This window comes from Ranitomeya variabilis, chromosome 1 (genome assembly GCF_051348905.1).
Source record: "Ranitomeya variabilis isolate aRanVar5 chromosome 1, aRanVar5.hap1, whole genome shotgun sequence".
Lineage (NCBI taxonomy): Eukaryota > Metazoa > Chordata > Amphibia > Anura > Dendrobatidae > Ranitomeya > Ranitomeya variabilis.
The window spans coordinates 752293324-752313744 of record NC_135232.1 but is presented as its reverse complement, the minus strand read 5'-3'; the positions used below and the strand labels follow the sequence as shown (position 1 = coordinate 752313744).

Sequence of the window (20421 nt, the reverse complement as noted above, 5' to 3'; positions counted from 1 at the left end):
TAGCCCTGCACCAGGCTGGGAAGACTGAATCTGCAATAGCCAACCAGCTTGGAGTGAAGAAATCAACAGTGGGAGCAATAATTAGAAAATGGAAGACATTCAAGACCACTGATAATCTCCCTCGATCTGGGGCTCGACGCAAAATCCCACCCCGTGGGGTCAGAATGATCACAAGAACGGTGAGCAAAAATCCCAGAACCATGCGGGGGGACCTAGTGAATGAACTGCAGAGAGCTGGGACCAATGTAACAAGGCCTACCATAAGTAACACACTACGCCACCATGGACTCAGATCCTGCAGTGCCAGACGTGTCCCACTGCTTAAGCCAGTACATGTCCGGGCCCGTCTGACGTTTGCTAGAGAGCATTTGGATGATCCAGAGGAGTTTTGGGAGAATGTCCTATGGTCTGATGAAACCAAACTGGAACTGTTTGGTAGAAACACAACTTGTCGTGTTTGGAGGAAAAAGAATACTGAGTTGCATCCATCAAACACCATACCTACTGTAAAGCATGGTGGTGGAAACATCATGCTTTGGGGCTGTTTCTCTGCAAAGGGGCCAAGACGACTGATCCGGGTACATGAAAGAATGAATGGGGCCATGTATCGTGAGATTTTGAGTGCAAACCTCCTTCCATCAGCAAGGGCATTGAAGATGAAACGTGGCTGGGTCTTTCAACATGACAATGATCCAAAGCACACCGCCAGGGCAACGAAGGAGTGGCTTCGTAAGAAGCATTTCAAGGTCCTGGAGTGGCCTAGCCAGTCTCCAGATCTCAACCCTATAGAAAACCTTTGGAGGGAGTTGAAAGTCCGTGTTGCCAAGCGAAAAGCCAAAAACATCACTGCTCTAGAGGAGATCTGCATGGAGGAATGGGCCAACATACCAACAACAGTGTGTGGCAACCTTGTGAAGACTTACAGAAAACGTTTGACCTCTGTCATTGCCAACAAAGGATATATTACAAAGTATTGAGATGAAATTTTGTTTCTGACCAAATACTTATTTTCCACCATAATATGCAAATAAAATGATAAAAAAACAGACAATGTGATTTTCTGGATTTTTTTGTCTCAGTTTGTCTCCCATAGTTGAGGTCTACCTATGATGTAAATTACAGACGCCTCTCATCTTTTTAAGTAGTGGAACTTGCACTATTGCTGACTGACTAAATACTTTTTTGCCCCACTGTACAACCTGATAAGTAGAGACCTAGTGATCAAAGAGGTTGTGGAAAGGCTTAATAGTATATAAAGTGCAGGCAGTTATAGCCATATGCAAAATATCAGCTCAGAAGAGGCTCATATGGAGAGCCATATGTTAGAAGATGACTTTCCCTGACGAAGCTGCCTCTTGCAGCGATGCGCATGGGGACAATACCTCAGTCCCTTTCGTCCACTGGGACTCTATTAACATATGGCTCTCTCGCCCAGGTCAGGATAGTGGCGTTGAAAACACTGTACCACCAGATTGATAACGTGAGCCATGCAAGGCACGTGTGTGAGTTTGCCTAGCCTTAGGGCCCCCACCTGGTTCACACCTTTATCGGACACGGCCTTCCCTGGATGCAGGTTCAGCGGAGACAGCCATTGCTCAAACTCAGCCTGGAGAGCTGTCCACAACTCTTCAGCTGTATGACTGCGATCTCCAAGGCATATCAATTTTAATACTGCCAGATTGGGGGTGAGCCCTGGCTGTGCAGTACGGAGGTGGTGGGGATTCGCTCTGCACTGTTGGAACATGTGTCTCATTAAGGCAGAGGTTGAGGGCGCAGGTGGAGGCTATAGAGGAGATAGAGGAGGAGGCAGAAGCAGTGGAGTAAGTGTTAAATGTAGAGGTTTGTCCTGCAAGCCTTGGGGATTCCAAGACTTGGGGAGCAGCGACTGCCCTACAGCCATCAGAGTCACCCAGTGCCCAGTCAGCGATATGTAATGCCCTTGGCCATGCTTATTCGTCCAAGTGTCTGTGGTGAAATGCACGCTGGCAGACATAGATTTAGTCAAGGAATGGGTGAGGTTGTCTGCGACATGCTGGTGTAGTGTAGGCACAGCTTTTTGAAACAATTATGTGGGTACTATGGAATCTGATAGCGTGGGATAAAACTAATCTGAGACCAAAGCTGAGGCAAACAAGTGTATTTAACAAAGTAAGAAGTGGAACAAAACCTAACAGATATCTTCCTGCAATTGTACCAAAGTACACAGCACAATATAGAAATGTTCAGCAAACTGAATAGCGGGGCGCGACCGCTAATTTGAACCAGTCCAGCAGTAATATAATGTAGGAGTACACACGGCATTTAAACGAGGAAGTCCAGCAGTAAGATGAGCGAGAATGCACACGGCACTTAAACGTGGAAGTCCAGTAATAATATGATCAGAAGCGCACACGGCACTTATATGTGGAAGCAGGGGCGCCGCTACCATGTTGCAAGTTGAGTATTTGCCTCAGGCGGCACCAGGTATGGATTGGGGTCGAAATTCAGCCCTGGCATTGGAAATCACACAGGCCCATACGGTCCCTATCCCCAAGCAACAGATGTAGATATATTACTAATATTACCCTGGATGGAGGAAAGCAATATTTACTACAAGACCAATATTTCTATTGATACCTGTGACCTGCTCCTTCACAACTCTTAACAGCATGGGTGTCTTGAGAACACTAATTCTGCTAACAACATAGCAGACAAGGCAGCCTATGACTAGACAGGCACTTCTGGCATTTGCGAGAATTGCCAGATGGCCAGTCCGGCTCTGGGCGGCACTGCCTTCAATGAAGAGAGGGGGTGGCAGATTCTGCCGCTGTAGTAACTGAATTTGCGTCGTAGACGCAGGTTCGGTTACTACTGTATTCAGGGCTCCCAACCGTCCCAAATGGCCGAATTCCCTCATCCAGCCCTCCCCGCCTCACGTGACCGGTCACGTGATCATGACATTATCACAGGTCCTGAACCTGAAGTTGCTCCTCTCCTGCATCTGCTGAGGCTGCATCCTGAACCTGAATTCACTCCTCTCCTGCATCTGCTGGGGATGCGTCCTGAACCTGAAGTCGCTCTTCTCCTGTATCTGCTCCAGCTGCTCATAGAATAGAAGGCTGTTCTGTGCGCACAGGACCTGTGATGACATTACCGGAGGGGAGGAGTCAGGGGTCACATGATCAGTGGCCTCAGTGTATGCAGGACGTTGCTGTGCTGGTGTAATAATTATAGGGGATAACTCAGGAGACTCTTTGCGTGGAACAAGGCAACTACAGGACACAGTTTTATAAGTGGTAAAGTCTATATTATCACACGGTGATTCAAACAGGTGCAGAGAGAAACTCAAGTCCACAACACTTGGTGCAAATATCAAATGCAGCTCAGCAGTCTATAGGAAACTTCAGAGGAAAATGCAATCACGCAGAAAGTCTATGAAGCACAATTATTCTTGAGGATCCTTGACACAAATAAATCCTTGTCTTAGTCCAAACACAGATAGATAAGCTTATAAGGCAGTTCAAATAATATCTTAGCTCAACCAGGGAGGCCTGGTTAATAGTCTCAGGTTTTTGCAGAGCAGCAAACAGCTTACATGTCCAGCAAATGCAGATGGAAGTAAATACGAGCAGCAGATGAAAGAGGATTACTGGAACTGGTGTATGCAGCAGGAACTCAGAGCAGAGTAGTAGGATCACCACACAGGTTCACTGGAACAGGTATATAGCCAAGGAGTAATCAGAGGTCAGGAGCTGGATGCTGGACCATCATTGTAAATACATAATTGTAAATACACACCTGTACTTTGTATCTCCCCACCTTATTGTAGATTGTAAGCTCTCACGAGCAGGGTCGTCTTATTTTGTTTTATTCTGCTTTATTACTGTATTGTTAACATTGTTACCTATGACTGTTGTGTTTGAAACTGTTAAACTGTAAAGCGCTGCGGAATATGTTGGCGCTATATAAATAAAGATTATTATTATTATTATTATTAAGGCAGAATACTGTAGCACAGACTGAAGGCTGGGGTGGAGTTTTATAGCAGGAAAACACAGTGCACATGAGACCAAAGACGCCATCTTGGAAAAGGGCAGTAATGCACAAAAGGTAAAAAATGTTCAGAGTCCTGACAGCTGGTTGTCATGGTGCTGGATGAGGGTAAGCTTATCTGTGGGGTCAGGAAGGGTTTACAGTATGGATGTAGTGGATCCGAGTGTGTGCGAGGTGTACGGAGCTGAGCCACGTGTGTACAGAGCGGAGCCGCATGTGTGTGGAGACACATGTGTACGAGGTGTACAGAGCGGAGCCGTGTGTGTACGAGGTGTACAGAGCAGAGCTGTGTGTGTACGAGGTGTACGGAGCCGAGCCTTGTGTGTACGAAGCAGAGCCACATGTGTGCGAGGTGTACGGAGTGGAGCCGCGTGTGTACGACGTGTACGGAGCGGAGCTGCGCGTGTGTGTACGAGGTGTACGGAGCAGAGCCGTGTGTGTACAAAGTGTATGGAGCTGACCCGTGTATGTGTACGGAGCGGAGCAGAGCCGTGTGTGTGTACGGGGTGTACGGCACGGAGCCACATAAGTACGAGGTGTACGGAGGGGAGCTGTGTGTGTACAAGGTGTATGGAGCGGAGCCATGTGTGTACTTGGTGTACAATGCGGAGCCGTGTGTGTACTTGGTGTACGGAGCGGAGCCGTTTGTGTACAGGGTGTACGGAGTGGAGCCTGTCTGTACCGGGTGTACGAAATGGAGCCCTGTGTGTACGAAGTGTACAGAGCTGAGCCATGTGTGTGCAGAGCCTTGTGTGTACGGCATGGAGCCGCATGAGTATGAGGTGTATGGAGCAGAGCCGCATGTGTACAAGGTTTACGGAGTGGAGCCATGTGTGTGCGAGGTGTACGTAGCGTGGCCGCGTGTGTACAAGGTGTATGGAGCAGAGCCACATGTGTACTGAGTGGAGCCATGTGTGTGCACGAGGTGAACAGAGCAGAGCTGTGTGTGTACGAGGCATACAAAGCAGAACCGTGTGTGTATGAGGTGTGCAGAGCCGTGCGTGTAAGAAGTCGGTGAATGATGTGGAGCAAATTTCATACCTCCCAACCGTCCTGGATCCAGCGGGACAATCCCGCTTTTCAGAGTCTGCCTCGCTGTCCCGGCGGGGAGCTCACTTTTCCCGCAGACACAGTAGTACACGGCGGAGACCCAAGGAACACTTTAAAACTCACACGTGACGTTCCACCAGAAGTGACGTGCTGGAAGCTGACCTGAAATGAGGTAATTTCAGGAGGAGATTGTGACGGAACCATGGAGGCACTTCAGGGAATGCTTCAGACCCATCACCGTGTCCTTCTCCGACAGCGTGGAGAGCGGGATCACCTTGGAATTAGAGATGCCGGCCATGTGAGCGGATCATGATATGTCCTGCATCAGGAGGCTCAGGTGGGCATTACAATGGGAGCCGGGCTGCTGTAGTATCTTTATAGAATCTTTCTTTCTTTCGCTCTCTATTTCTTTCTCTCTCTCTCTCTCTCTCTGTTCTTTCTTTCCCTCTTTAATCTTTCTTTCTCTCTGTTCTTTCTTTCTCTGTTCTTTCTTTCTATCTCTGTTCTTTCTTTCATTCTTTCTTTCTTTCTCACTTAGTTCTTTCTTTCTCTCTCTGTTCGCTCTCTCTATTCTTTCTTTTTTCTCTCTCTGTTCTTTCTATCTCTCTCTGTTTGTTTCTTTCTTTCCCCTCTTTCTATCTCGCTCTCTGTTTTCTTTCTTTCTTTCTCTGTTCTTTCTTTATATCTCTGTTCTTTCTTTCTTTCTTTCTCTCTTCTCTCTCCATTCTTTCTATTTTCTCTCTCTCTGTTCTTTCTTTCTTTCTTTCTTTCTTTCTCTGTTCTCTCTCTCCATTCTTTCTTTTTTCTCTCTGTTTCTATCTCTCTCTGTTGTTTCTTTGTTTCCCCTCTTTCTTTTTCGATCTCTGTTTTTTCTTTCTTTGTCTGTTCTTTCTTTCTTTCCCCTCCTTCTTTCTCTCTCTGTTCTGTTCTTTCCCCTCTTTCTTGCTCTCTGTTCTTCCTTTCTCTCTCTGTTCTTTCTTTATCTCTCTGTTCTTTCTTTCTTTCCCCTCTTTCTGTTCTTTCTTTCTCTCTCTCTCCTTTCTTTCATTCTCTGTTCTTCCTTTCCTTATAACCAACGAACAGAAAAAGGGGGTGGGGGTGTTAAAAAGGTACTACTGGCCTCTCAGATCCTCAATATTAAGCTGACCTGATAGCAAAATGACTATAGTTGCCCATAGGATGAATACTATATACGTGATAATATAATAATAATCTTTAATAGCGCTAACATATTCTGCAGTGCTTTCAGTGCTTTACACACATTATCATCGCTGTCACCGTTGGGGCTCATGATCTAAATTCCCTATCAGTATGTCTTTGGAGTGTGGGAGGAAACTGGAGTACCCAGAGGAAACCCACGCAAACACGGAGAGAACATACAAACTCTTTGCAGATGTTGTTCTTGGTGGGGTTTGAACCCAGGACTCCAGCGCTGCAAGGCTGCAGTGCTAACCACTGGGCCACCGTGTTGCCCATGATCCCATTTATATGGTACAAATAAGTGGTGCTTATAAGAAAAGGATATAATACCCACACATGTTAGTGTGACTTACTTGGGCAAGTGGAAGACATATCCTATGGGCAACTATAGTCATTCTGCTATCAGGTCAGATTAATATTGAGGATCTGAGAGGCCAGTAGTACCTTTTTAACAACCCCCCCCCCCCCCCTTTTTCTGTTCGTTGGTTGTAGGGTACTTCCTTCACTGTGGTACCCCTTTGTTTTTGTTTGACTAATTTGGCTTTTTACCATTTTACCTAATAAAGGAAAAGTTTTAATATCCACCTTTCAACACAGATAATCTATTTTGTGGAATGCTCTATTCCTGATTTATATGCTAATTAAGGCATATTATTACTGCAATGATGTATTTATTTTAATTTTTTGAGGATACTGTTTTAAATGGGGGGCGGTCCTTTTAATGTGCAGAGCAACACTGTCGCTTTTTTTCTTCATCTGGTGTAGTTTAGAATTTGAGATAAAATTAAGTAATGTGTTCTGGAAGTGGTGCTCTAGAGAACTGTGCTGGATGAAGATTAAAAGCGAAGATGAAGGACTTCACCTAGAGACGTCACTGGTGAGTTAGTGTATTACATGTACACGTGCACTAGACACTGCATACTGTATACAGTGGTCCGGTGTATAATGTCACCGGTGATTACTGCATTACCTATACACAGGTGGTATTTGTTCCTTGTATGTGGTTTTATAGGTCTCTATGTGGTGTTAATATGTTGTCTGGACATGGTGTGGTGGTATTTGTTCCTTTGTATGTGGTATTATAGGTCACTATGTGGTGGTATGATATGGTTTGGTCATGGTGAGTGGTATTTGTCCCCTATATGTTATATTATTGATCATTTTAAAATTAGAAAAAAAAAATAAATACCTAAATTGTATTGGATATTTTAACAAATGTTTAATACGATAGAGTAGAGTAGAGCTGGCCCAAAAGAGTCTACCTTGTCGTGGTGGAGGCTTAAAAAAATCTTTCTAATTTCCTACATATAGTCCTATTTAAAAGTGTATGTATTTTACATGTGCGTCAGGTTAGGCTAGTAGAGAGTAAACCAGATTTATTTGTACTGATTTTATGACGGGGTGGGTGAGCGCCATTTTGCAGTTCGTCTCAGGCAGCAGAGGCTAGGTTCACCCCTGTGTGGAAGCCCGGTAATACACTGGTGGAGCGTTAACGGGAGAAAGTCTCTACCTTTAGACTGAAAAGTCCCGCTCAAGTCCAACTCCGCAGTCCAACTGACACAGTCCGAGAAGAGACAATGATGTCAGGATTTCTTACTGACCACAGTAGATCCAGAGGAGAGTAGCTCCTCACTAGAAGTCTGGACAATAGGTAACCCTGGTCAGGATCAAGGAGCCGCACAGAGGACTGAAGGCAGCTGAACGTGGAGAGGTAGAGCACTGAGTAACGAGCAGCAGCAGGGAGTTCAGTAGCAAACAGGCAGAAGTTCAGGAGCCAACAGCAAAATAACCAAGCAAGGAGGAACTCCTGACCTGGACTAAAATAGCAGGACAGACAGGAAGTTCAATGGCAGGGCGAAGTACCAGACTCCATCTTGGACAAGGGCAAAACAGGCTTCAAGGAACATTCAGAACCCTTACACTTTCTTAGAAAAGTAATGGCGACCGGGCAATTGATACTGGGGGACTGCGACAGCCATCAACTTTCGGAAACCCTCTGTATCTGTGACCACAACTGCGGAACCGTGGGCTGGCTGCAGTGCTGAGAGAGGGCGTAGTACGGTGAACTGAACAAACTGCTGGACCGTGAGAGAGGTGCTGGCAGAGATGTTACGGTGGATTGCAAAAGTTGTGATGTGCTCATTCTTTGAGATGGATCTAAAATAGCAGGCATGTCCACATCTGTTACAGCTGACGGCGGGCTCTCAGTCAGCAAGACTGGAGTGGGTAAAGAACCCGATGTTCTGCAGTCAAAGACCTGTGTCTCAATAGTTGGCACGGTTACAGAGGAGGAGGAAGAAGCAACAGATGCGATTGATGGGGCAGCTGATGGTTGTTGAGGTCCGTTGGTCTGCATTTTTGTGCAGTGGGATTCCTAGAGAAATGCATGTTGATTACGCATGTGAAGGTTCATACATGTAGTAGTCAAATTATTGCACTTTTTCCCTCTACTCAGTTTTTTTTTTCAAAGTTGGCAGATTACGTGGGTTGGCTCAACATTTGCAGTGTCAAAAAAGGCCCAGGCTAGGCAACCCTTGCCACCCCTGCAAGCTGCAGACCTGCGGACGCTGCTGGTCACAGCCACAGTTTTCGCCGAGGATGCATTGCTCGTTGTGGCTGCATCACTACATGTCTGAAACATACGGCGCACGTAACCTCTTTGTCTTCCTCCTCGGATGACCTAGTCAGCTGTGTTTATCCATGTTCATGCCAACTGGAATCTAACACCTCATCATCATCATCCTCTTTGTTATCACATTTCTCACCCTTGGAGTCACCCTGCTCCTCTTCCTACCCTGACAGCACAGTACAGCCCGCATGAGCCTCAGATATCTGAATCTCATCAGGATCACCTCCCCCAGGGGTTAACATTTGATGATGAGTTTCATTGTGCTGCTCAGACCCTACTTCGTCCTGCCCCTTATCCAAGCTTAAAATATTTTGGGCATCAGTGCAGATTTCCTCCTCTTGACTCTGTGAAGCTTTTTTTGTACACTTCTGATGACCATGGCATAGAATGTGTGAACATCTCTTCAGAGTTGGGATGTGGGGGGAAGCAAGGGGAATTTTGGTGCCACCTCTGTGGACTGTACTGGGTGTGATGTTGAGGTGGAGGAAGTAGAGGATATGGCACTTGAAGCTCCGCTTGCCATCCACTCGAGAACATGCTCTTTCTGGGTCTCATCAACAAGGCGTACCGCTGTGTGTCTGCCAAAGAAAGTTAGTGGAGTACCCAATCCATTAACAGACGTTCTCAGTTGTCTTTGCATAGGACATAACTTTGTTGGTTCACTAGTACTTTCACTAACCTTACCACCTACCCCACGTACATCTTGAACACCAAGCCTAATTCCCCTTCCACCATGGCCTCGCTTTTCATGTTGCTCAGATAGTGTGCTAGGAGCACAGTATTCGAAAAAAATGGAGAAAAAGCACTGCTGCAATATACGCACACCACACAAGTATGAATAAAGTTGTGTACAACAATATTTATTATTATAAACAAGAACACATCACTACAATTAAAACATAATTAAAACCAGAATACACATAAGCAAACACCCCTCTGGACGTGTAATATATGCCCAATATAACAGTAACATATGCAAAGCCTAAACCTATTTGCTCATGAGGCGATACAAACAGCCCTAAATAGACACCAATGTGGAGCAAAAACGTCCCCCATGGTCCGAAGCACCGGACCGCATATAATAAGGGATAAATCAAATAAACCCCATGAGATAGCTCATGGAGAATCCCCAGTGTGTCTATATGGGGAAGCAATGAACCCCATATGGGCCAAGCAGGGCCGTATTTGCCACTAGGCACTTGAGGGCACGTGCCTAGGGCGGGGACAGGCGGGGGGGCGGCACCTGAGCAAGTGTATTTTTTTTTTTTTCGTTTTTTTTTTTTTTTTTTTGAATACTAGTTCTGTGGGTCCCTTCCTGAAGACAGGGGGCGGCAGAGCGGCAGTCAGAACACGTGGTGCTGGTGCCGACTCTCCCTACTCCCCCTCACAGTGACCTCACTGACCCCATGCTCACAGCCTCACTGGTGGTGCCGGCCGGAATGTGACTGCTGAGGTGGAGCGGCGGCGCCCTGTGTGCCGACCCTGTGTCCTCTCCTGGACTCGCACATTGCTGGCCAGGAGCTGGAGGACTCGCAGACAGTAGAGCAGTACATGCACAGTAAGTAGTGTACTGTCTCTGTGACTCTGTCTGTAACGATCTCCCTCCTTGCTCCTGCCCGCGCGCTGCCTGCTGCACGGCTGTCTGTGACTCACCTCACGGTGCTCACTTCTTCCCTCACATTCCTCCTCAGCCTCATTACTTCCTGTAGTGCCTGAGGCTGGAGGAGCCGTGCAAACACAGCAGCCCTGAATGGATGATATCTGTTTGATCTTTCCTCCCGGCAGACGGACCCAGAGAGTGAGTGGTGGGGGTGGGGTATAATACACCCTCACTCACTATCTGGGTCCTGGGAGCAATCATTGCCACTGCTGGTGTGCAGAGCTGTATGTGTGTGTAGCTCTGTGTGTGCGGAGCTCTGTGTGTGCGGAGCTCTGTGTGTGCGGAGCTCTGTGTGCGCAGAGCTGTCTGTGTGTGCGGAGCTCTGTGTGTGCGGAGCTCTGTGTGCGCAGAGCTGTCTGTGTGTGCGGAGCTCTGTGTGTGCAGAGCTGTCTGTGTGTGCGGAGCTCTGTGTGCGCAGAGCTGTCTGTGTGTGCGGAGCTCTGTGTGCGCAGAGCTGTATGTATGTGTCTGTGTGTGCGGAGCTCTGTGTGTGCGGAGCTGTATGTGTGTGTCTGTGTGTGCGGAGCTCTGTGTGTGCGGAACTCTGTGTGTGCGGAGCTGTATGTATGTGTCTGTGTGCGGAGCTGTATGTATGTATGTATGTGTGTGTGCGCGGAGCTGTCTGTGTATGCAGAGCTGTCTGTGTGTGCAGAGCTGTCTGTGTGTGCAGAGCTGTCTGTGTGTGCAGAGCTGTCTGTGTGCGGAGCTCTGTGTGTGCGGAGCTGTATGTGTGTGTCTGTGTGGAGCTCTGTGTGTGCGGAGCTGTATGTATGTGTGTCTGCGGTGCTGTATGTGTGTGTGTGGAGCTCTGTGTGTGTGGAGCTCTGTGTGTGTGCGGAGCTGTGTATGTGTGCGGAGCTGTATGTATGTGTGTGTCTGTGCGGTGCTGTATGTGTGTGTGGTGCTGTATGTGTGTGTGTGCGGGCAGCAGAGCTTTATGTGTGTGTTGGCTGGCAGCGGAGCTGGCTGTGTGTCTGTGCGGAGCTGTATGTGTGTGTGCAAGCAGCGGAGCTGTATGTGTGTGGAGCTGTATGTGTGTGTCTGTGCGGTGCTGTATGTGTGTGGGGCTGTATGTGTGTGTGCAAGGAGCGGAGCTGTATGTGTGTGTGCGCAGAGCTGTATGTGTGTGTGGGGCTGTGTGTGTGTGGAGCTGTATGTATGTGTGTGTCTGTGTGGAGCTGTACGTATGTGCGGAGCTGTCAGTGCCAGTGTGTCGCCCCATCCCGGACCAACTTTTTACTATTGATGCTGCCTATGCAGCGTCAATAATAAAAAGATATAATGTTAAAAATAAGTAAAAAATTTAAAAATTGTGCTATTCTCACCTTCCGCCGTCCACCGATGCGCACGATGCTGCCGCCAGCTTCCGTTCCCAGTGATGCATTGCAAAATTACCCAGATGACTTAGTCATCTGGGTAATTTCGCAATGCATCACTGGGAACAGAAGCTGGCGGCAGCATCACGCGCATCGGGACAGCTTCGGTGGACGCCGGAGGGTGAGTATATAACTTTTTTATTTTAATTCTTTTTTTAACAGGGATATGGTGCCTATACTGCTATATATTACGTGGGCTGTTATACACTGCGTGGGCTGTGTTATACACTGCGTGGGCTGTGTTATACACTGCGTGGGCTGTGTTACACACTGCGTGGGCTGTGTTACACACTGCGTGGGCTGTGTTATACACTGCGTGGGCTGTGTTATACACTGCGTGGGCTGTGTTATATACTGCGTGGGCTGTGCTATACACTGCGTGGGCTGTGTTACACACTGCGTGGGCTGTGTTACACACTGCGTGGGCTGTGTTACACACTGCGTGGGCTGTGTTACACACTGCGTGGACTGTGTTATACACTGTGTGGGCTGTGCTATATACTGCGTGGGCTGTGCTATATACTGCGTGGGCTGTGTTACACACTGCGTGGGCTGTGTTACACACTGCGTGGGCTGTGTTACACACTGCGTGGGCTGTGTTACACACTGCGTGGGCTGTGTTACACACTGCGTGGGCTGTGTTACACACTGCGTGGGCTGTGTTACACACTGCGTGGGCTGTGTTACACACTGCGTGGGCTGTGCTATATACTACGTGGCTCTTATATACTATGTGGCTGTGTTATATACTATATAATACAGCACTGAGGGGGTATAGAGCTGGAGTAACAGATCTACTCCCTCATTTGCATATGTATGCAAACTGATTTCAGATGAATGGACTGAACATGTAAAAATATTGCTGGAATTGTCTTTGAAAGAGCTACATGGGCATATACATAGATTTTGGACCCCTTACTGATTCCCTATGGGACTTGCGAACATGTGCAGCACTTGCGGTTTTACACTTACGATGAGACAAAAAAACACTGCTAGCAGCGTTTTTTTCCGTTGCTGCAAGTACCGCATTTATCGGATCGCGGCAAAACTGCAAGTGCGGCACATGTCCGCAAGTCCCACAGGGAATGAATGAGACCGAACGCAGTGTTGCCGTAAGTGATGTGTTACGTGGCAGATGCAGAAAAACTGTCGGATCGGCCACGAATGGTAAAAATCGCTGATGTGAAAGTAGCCCAAGTCACTGCCGACAGTGTCTGCATTAGTCATACTGACCAGTGGGGGACGCAGCACGAAAAGTGCCTAGGGCAGCAGAAACTCTAAATACGGCCCTGGGGCCAAGAACAACCAAGGGTTATATTACCCAAAATGTGGCATATGAAGAGGGCAAAGAATCAAGATCCAAGTCCAAGAAGGGTGGAAGAGATGACCTACGCGTATCGCTCCCACAAGTGGAGCTTCGTCAGGGAGGACTTATGGACCGGACACAGGGCATTTACATAGCCTGCCAATTTGAGGTGACAGATTCCCTTTAAAGGGAACCTGTCACCAGAAAATGAGCTATTAACCTGCAGATATGGGGGTAATCTGCAGATTAACAACGTTCTGAACCTGTTGGTCCGAGCACTAACCTGAACACTGCGGAGAGAAAATCAACTTTATTTCCATGGGCAGCATTCAGTTTCAGTGACAGCTTTGTGTATATAGAGTGGTAGCTTTCACCATTCCTGACTGACAGCCAGCCCTAATGCAGAGCCGGTTGTCAGTCAGTGCATGGGTGCGGTTACAGCTGCTGCTCTCTATAGTCAGAGTGATGACTGAACAAGTCCCAGCGCAGCCCCCGTGACTGAAACCGTGACGCTGCTGGGAAGAATAAAGTTAACTTTCCTCCCAAAGCGTTCGGGTAAGTGCTGGCATCGGGCAGGTAAATAACATTATTGACCTGCAGATTAACCCTATGTCTGCAGGTTAATAGCATTTTTTCTGGTGACAAGTTCCCTTTAAATCACCGAATCATTTGCTGCCATTTATTGCATTTGAAATACCTGATCTTAAGGGCTTGAACCCTGCTTAGTTATTGTTCCCATCTCTCTGGCGTTAAAGGGAATCTGTCACCCCCAAAATCGAGGGTGAGCTAAGCCCAAAAGCATCAGGGGCTTATCTACAGCATTCTGGAATGCTGTAGATAAGCCCCGATGTAACCTGAAAGATGAGAAAAAGAGGTTAGATTATACTCACCCAGGGGCGGTCCCGGTCCCGGTCCGGTCCGATGGGTGTCGCGGTCCGGCGCCTTCCATCGTCATCAGATGACGTCCTCTTCTTGTCTTCACGCTGCGGCTCTGGCGCAGGCAAACTTTGTCTGCCCTGTTGAGGGCAGAGCAAAGTACTGCAGTGCGCAGGCGTCGGGCCTTTCTGACATTTCTTGCAGACAAAGTATGCCTGCGCCAGAGCCGCAGCGTGAAGACCAGAAGAGGACATCATCCTATGAAGATTGGAGGCCCTGGACCGGACCGCGACGCCCACCGGATCGGACCGCCCGCCCAGGTGAGCATAATCTAACCTCTTTTTCTCATCTTTTAGGATACATCGGGGGATTATCTGCAGCATTACAGAATGCTATAGATAAGCCCCTGATGCCGGTGGGCTTAGCTCACCCTCGATTTTGGGGGTGACAGGTTCCCTTTAAGACAGCCAGCTTTTGTTTCTTGAATCAATGTTTGCCTCTGACCAGCAGCTACTTCATGGATGGAACCAAGAGGACCCTGTAGCAGTGGCCAAATCCCTGTACAGAGGTAAGAGGTGAAGACCAGGAAGCCTCTGAGACCTGCTAAATCCAGCGGTTTACAGAAAGTCTGTCATGGTTGCCCACTTAAGGTGATGGATTACCCTACAGTCAGATTACATTTTTACCTACTTAACTGGTTGAACTTAATGAATTAATGTAATTTTTTTTTTCAAATCATGAAATCTAATGCACTTTGAATTTGTATAAGTATGCTAAGGACTATTCTATAGCATTTACATGTTTATTATGACCTACATCTGACCAGTAACTTTGCTGGTAAAAACATAAGCATTGCCATGTAAATAAATGTCATCTTTGTTGATACTCTTACCATTACCCTAATTATTTTGGTTGTACCTCTGAACCCTTTCAACTAATTGTACTTATGGTTATGTAGTTTGTAGAGTTACCTGACTTGAACTTACTGCCTCAAATATCAATATTAGGGCTCATACCCATCACCGTAAAAAAACGGTCTGATATCAGTCCACAAAAGTGAGACGTGTATCAAGCAAGTGTCATGCTATTTTCTTGTGAGTACAATGCGATTTTCAGCACCTAGCATCCGAATGTAATGCGATTTTAACATGAGCTTTTACATAGAGAATCACTCTATCACTTACACAGTTTTCAAAGGAAATATTCATTAATTATATATATATATATATATATATATATATATATATATATATATATATATATATATATATATGGATGTATATACATATATATACAGTGGGGAAAAAAGTATTTAGCAAATAGATCAATGGCTGCACTCAACTGTACTAAAGCAAGGAAGTGTGCGATACATGAAATGTGAATAGCTTAATGGCTTGTGAAATCTATGAAAAAACACATGAGATGCTTAGCACAAGATTTGGCAAAAAAATGTGAGCCCATCAACCAATTGTCAAGGTAATCTCAAATCGGATGGGTACCTGACCTGACTGCCTAGTGTGAACACTTACATCTGGCTAATAACATGGTAAAGCCTGCATTTATAGGAAGGTCAGAACCAACTGTGTTTGGATGTAATTAAAATCACAGCATGGTGAAGGGCGGGGCGTTTAAGTCAGAAAAAATAGTACATAGCAAGTAATGGTAAACTGACTGAACAGCAATCTAGTCTGAACTGGTGCATAACCAAAAAAGTCTTACATAGCAAATAGATCAATGGCTGCACTCAACTGTACTAAAGCAAGGAAATGTGTGATACATGAAATGTGAATAGCTTAATGGCTTGTGAAATCTATGAAAAAACACATGAGATGCTTAGCACAAGATTTCTACCCATCCGATTTGAGATTACCTTGACGTTTGGTGGATGGGCTCACATTTTTTGGCCAAATCTTGTGTTAAGCATCTCATGTGTTTTTTCATAGATTTCACAAGCCATTATGCTATTCACATTTCATGTATCGCACATTTCCTTGCTTTAGTACAGTTGAGTGCAGCCATTGATCTATTTGCTATGTAAGAGTTTTTTGGTTATGCACCAGTTCAGACTAGATTGCTGTTCAGTCAGTTTACTTATATTTACTATGAAAAAAGTATTTAGTCAGCCACCAATTGTGCAAGTTCTCCCACTTAAAAAGATGAGAGAGGCCTGTGATTAACATCATAAGTAGACCACATCTATGAAAGTCAAAATGAGAAAACAAATTCAGAAAATCAATTTGTCTGATTTTGCGCTGATGTCATTGAGTTAAACTGAGTTAATTGGCTCTGAACTCTGATGACCTTTCTGATGGCACTGCGACCGTGAGGTCAAAGGAGTTCATTGGTTATGAACTCCGCTCAACTTTAGCACGCGCTACTCAGTATCTCTGCTGGATGGCAGGTGTGTAGTCGCATCCTGCAACAATGCAGCCTGCCATCTAGCTGTAGCAGAGCTAGAAAAGTCGCTGGTCAATTGGACAAGTGAGAGGCCAAGAGCCAGATTTGGTGCTTGTTATGGATGTGCCATTTCTGTGGCAGCTGAAAGCTGATGTTTTTAGTCTGGGACAGGGGTCAATATCTATGGTCCCTTCCAAGTCTATTAATATCAGCCAGCAGCAGTTTGCTGGTTATTAATTATAGGGGGACCCTACGTAATTTTTGTTGGGTGTCCCTCATTTTAATAACTAGTAAATGCTAAGTATACAGCTGTGAGCTGATATAGCCTGGGAAACTCCATGGGTATTACCCACTTCCCAGGCTATAAACATCTGCTCCCAGCTGTCCGCTGGTTAATAAGACTTTGGGGGACCCCCGCCAGTGTTTTCAGATAATCATTTGTTTATTGATAAAATACATGTACAGTTAACTACACAAACACTGTGCAAACTAAATAGGTGACTGACATCTTTATATCTATTCTATATGTATGTATATATATATATATATATATATATATATATATATATATATTCTATTCTGTCGGGTCACGCTGTGATATTACTGTACGTGGCAGATGAAATGTCGGGTTTTCAAAAACTTGGGTGTGTAAAAATGGGAAGGCACTCGCATGGTCTGAGCGCCGTGCGATTTTTTTTTTTTCACACCCATTGTCCAAGATACAAGGACAATCACGGCAAGCTGTAATTCTTTTCAACGCCTGATCTGAGGGAAAATAAATAATTAAATAAATAATTGCAGATGAGCAGGGCCTCCTAAATTAACATTGGTCCGAGTGCAAACCGATTTTTTATTGGATTGCACTCGTCCATTTTTCTCACAAATAAGTATGAGCCGCTAGACTGTAAATTAAGGAGAACGGGCTTTGAAATCCATATAAGGGCCATGAAATATGATCGTCTAATTTGAGTCTTAGTAAAAGACGGATGTGCATATAGAAGTTTTATGACAGTCAAAACTTCTAAATGCTATCAAAGATAGCAGAAACCCATTGGACAATCAACTAATCCATTGGTACCATTGCCTCATGATGTATGAAATAAACTTGTGCATATTGAGAACATATAGTATTGTTCTCAGTTTATAACTAGAGATGAGCGAATCTGTTTGGGTCCCTCCTTATTCGGCAAGCTATAGCGCTTACCGAATAAGCTGCAGAGGGACTCCGGATACCTGGATCACAACTGCTGATCAGCTATCTGGCTCCACAGCTACATGTGTTGCAGCTGTGTGACAGTCACAACCTGCATGGAGACCCCAAAAAACTGGCTCTCCATGCATGTGTTGTCACAGTGAAACAGCTGGGACACATGCAGCTGCGGCGCCGGACAGCCAGTGCAATCCAGGTATCCGGGTTCCCTCTGCAGCTTATTCGGTAAGTGCTATCGCTTGCCGAATAAGGAGGGACCCGAACAGATTCGCTCATCTCTATTTATAACATTATATATCTAGCCCAAATGTATTTTGAAATAAAATATATTACTTCTTTATAATAAACAACATAAATAATTACATTTTATATACACAAAATCAATTACAATGAATAAAATATGTAAATCTTAGCAAAATGACACAATTTAATATACAAAGCAAAACATTAGTATTGACAGTTTTTGCAGTTACCAGTACCCCTGCCTCTCCCCTGGGTGGGGTCCATCCTGAAACCTGTGGTAGAGGTTACATTATTTCCTGCCAGAACTTCTAGATGTCAATTAGCTGTCACTTCTTCAGAGATCAGAGATCACCTGCATGCATGCACAAAGTGACCATCTGATGCCAGGTGAGCAGGGATTCAATGGATTCTTATGGGAAAGATCATGTAGCTAATCCTTTCATGGCTAAACACTAAATATACAAAGAGATGGGGCAGAATAGAAAAAAATTAAAGTAAAGGATAATATAACTAACTATAAGATCAGCTGGATGTGAAGTTATTAAGCAGGTAGATTGGATGGATGGATGGATGGATGGATAGATAGATAGATAGATAGATAGATAGATAGATAGATAGATAGATAGATAGATAGATAGATAGATAGATAGATAGATAATAGGATAAAAAATAGATAGATACAACTGTGTTTCTAGAAATAACAAAGTGGACATAAATTAAATGTACTTTATATTAAGAGAGAGTGAAGAAAATGTGTATATTATAACACAAACTGGTGCAAGTTTGTGCTTTCTAAGAGTTCAGTCTATAGTTGCTAAAACAAGGTTGTTGATGCATGTGGCGTAAGGAATATATACAAATAATTTTTTTCCGATGTGATGATCGTTTCCATATTTTTTGTTTTCAGAAAATTGTAGATACTGAACAAGGGAAATAGATGTTTAAATTGAATTATTTTTTTCTTGGGGAAGTTTTTCTCTCTATTACAGTGCCCTTGCTTGGTCTCTTAAATTGTTTAGACCAGTATTTCTCAACTCTAGTTCTCAAGTCCTCCAATAGGTGAGAATTATAGGATAGCCTGTGCAGAGAGCTCCTGTTCATAACAGAACACTGTTGGTATTTTCTAAGGACTTGTGGGTATTTACATCACCTGTGTAAGGCTCCAATCCCATGATGAGCTTTAGGTGCATATTTGATGTAGCAGAATTTCTGCACCTATTATTTTAATGTGGTTACTTACGCTTTTTCATTGGGGTTTTTTTTTTTTAAATGCGTTTTTTGCCTGTGTTTGGGGTGTCATGCTTTTAAAATAAAGCCGGTTTGTTTTTGATACTCTTTGGATTTTTTGCTTTGACATAACTTTATTGATATAAATAGGTGCAGATCACATGTGTTTTTCCTGCGTTTCCGTGGTGGAAACGCACTAAAAATACATGTGCATTATTCTGCTTTGGATACAGCCTAAGGGCCCCCTCTCCGTCACCAAGTACTGTATTTAGGAAGGTGGTGTATGTGGGGGGGTGTTCTTATTCATATAAGGCTTATATTGTTGTTGGGAGGGGACCTCAGTTTCCCCTTACAGACGCAGTGGGCAATCTCCACCACCATGCATATCACCCCTATTCAAAGGTGGGTCCTGCAACCCCAACAGCAATTTCCACCCCAATTGACTGAAAGCCCCAGGGAACACTTTTCTCTGTGGGCAGTGGGAGGAGAGGAACATCAGGCAGCAACTAACAAGCACAGCTGTTGAACTGGGGTGGTGAGGGGCCAATGGAAACAGCAATTACACTGTTCAGTTGCACTGGTGTCATGCAAGGTATAAGACAATACCATAACGAGAACACCGGCGCACTACTTAATGTGTAGGTCCAATTTGGAGGGGTGCAGAAGAGTGGTAATGTGTCAAAGCAAAACAAGGGAGAGAAAGAACCACTTGGTTTGCACGTGGTTGGGCACAGAACCTAGTTTGATGCCGCTGTGATATGGTGATTGTGTCACATATTGTGGCAGAGCGTTTACTGGCACCACTTTCTCTATACCATAGGCGCATTGATATCTTTCTGGCATACAGGTACTAACCATATCGAATTTTTTGTTTGGGTACATTATTGGCTACTCAGCTATTCGGACAGGGGCCTTTTTCACCCTGGGTACAAACATGTATTGTCTATATCTTTAACCCCCGGGGGGCTTATTGGCGATTTGTATATTTAAGAGGTCATGTGATTTACGGACATTTTGCATTGTATCCTGTTTTATTATAAAACACTTATGAATTTAAAATGTCATGTGATATATGGTCATTTTGCCTTATATCTTGTCTTGTTATAAAACGTTTATATAGGACATGCACTTTTCTTGACCTCCACTATCTTGGCGGGATCATCTTGGGGATTGTGGGATTTTTTTAGATGTTTTTATTATTGGTGTATCAATAAA

The 20421-nt window shown here is 45.0% G+C and overlaps 1 protein-coding gene across 3 annotated transcripts in view; it reads left to right on the top strand.

The window, feature by feature from the left end:
* Positions 1–18293: 18293 nt before the first annotated feature.
* The window catches only part of S1PR4 (sphingosine-1-phosphate receptor 4), a 75322-nt gene continuing 73194 nt past the window's right edge, over positions 18294–20421 (top strand). The window contains exon 1 of one of the 3 annotated variants that reach the window (XM_077270720.1): positions 18294–18366. The gene's annotated coding sequence lies outside the window, so the exon portion shown is untranslated. The remainder of the gene's footprint in view (positions 18367–20421) is intronic. The other 2 variants (XM_077270755.1, XM_077270729.1) reach the window with 2 other exon arrangements.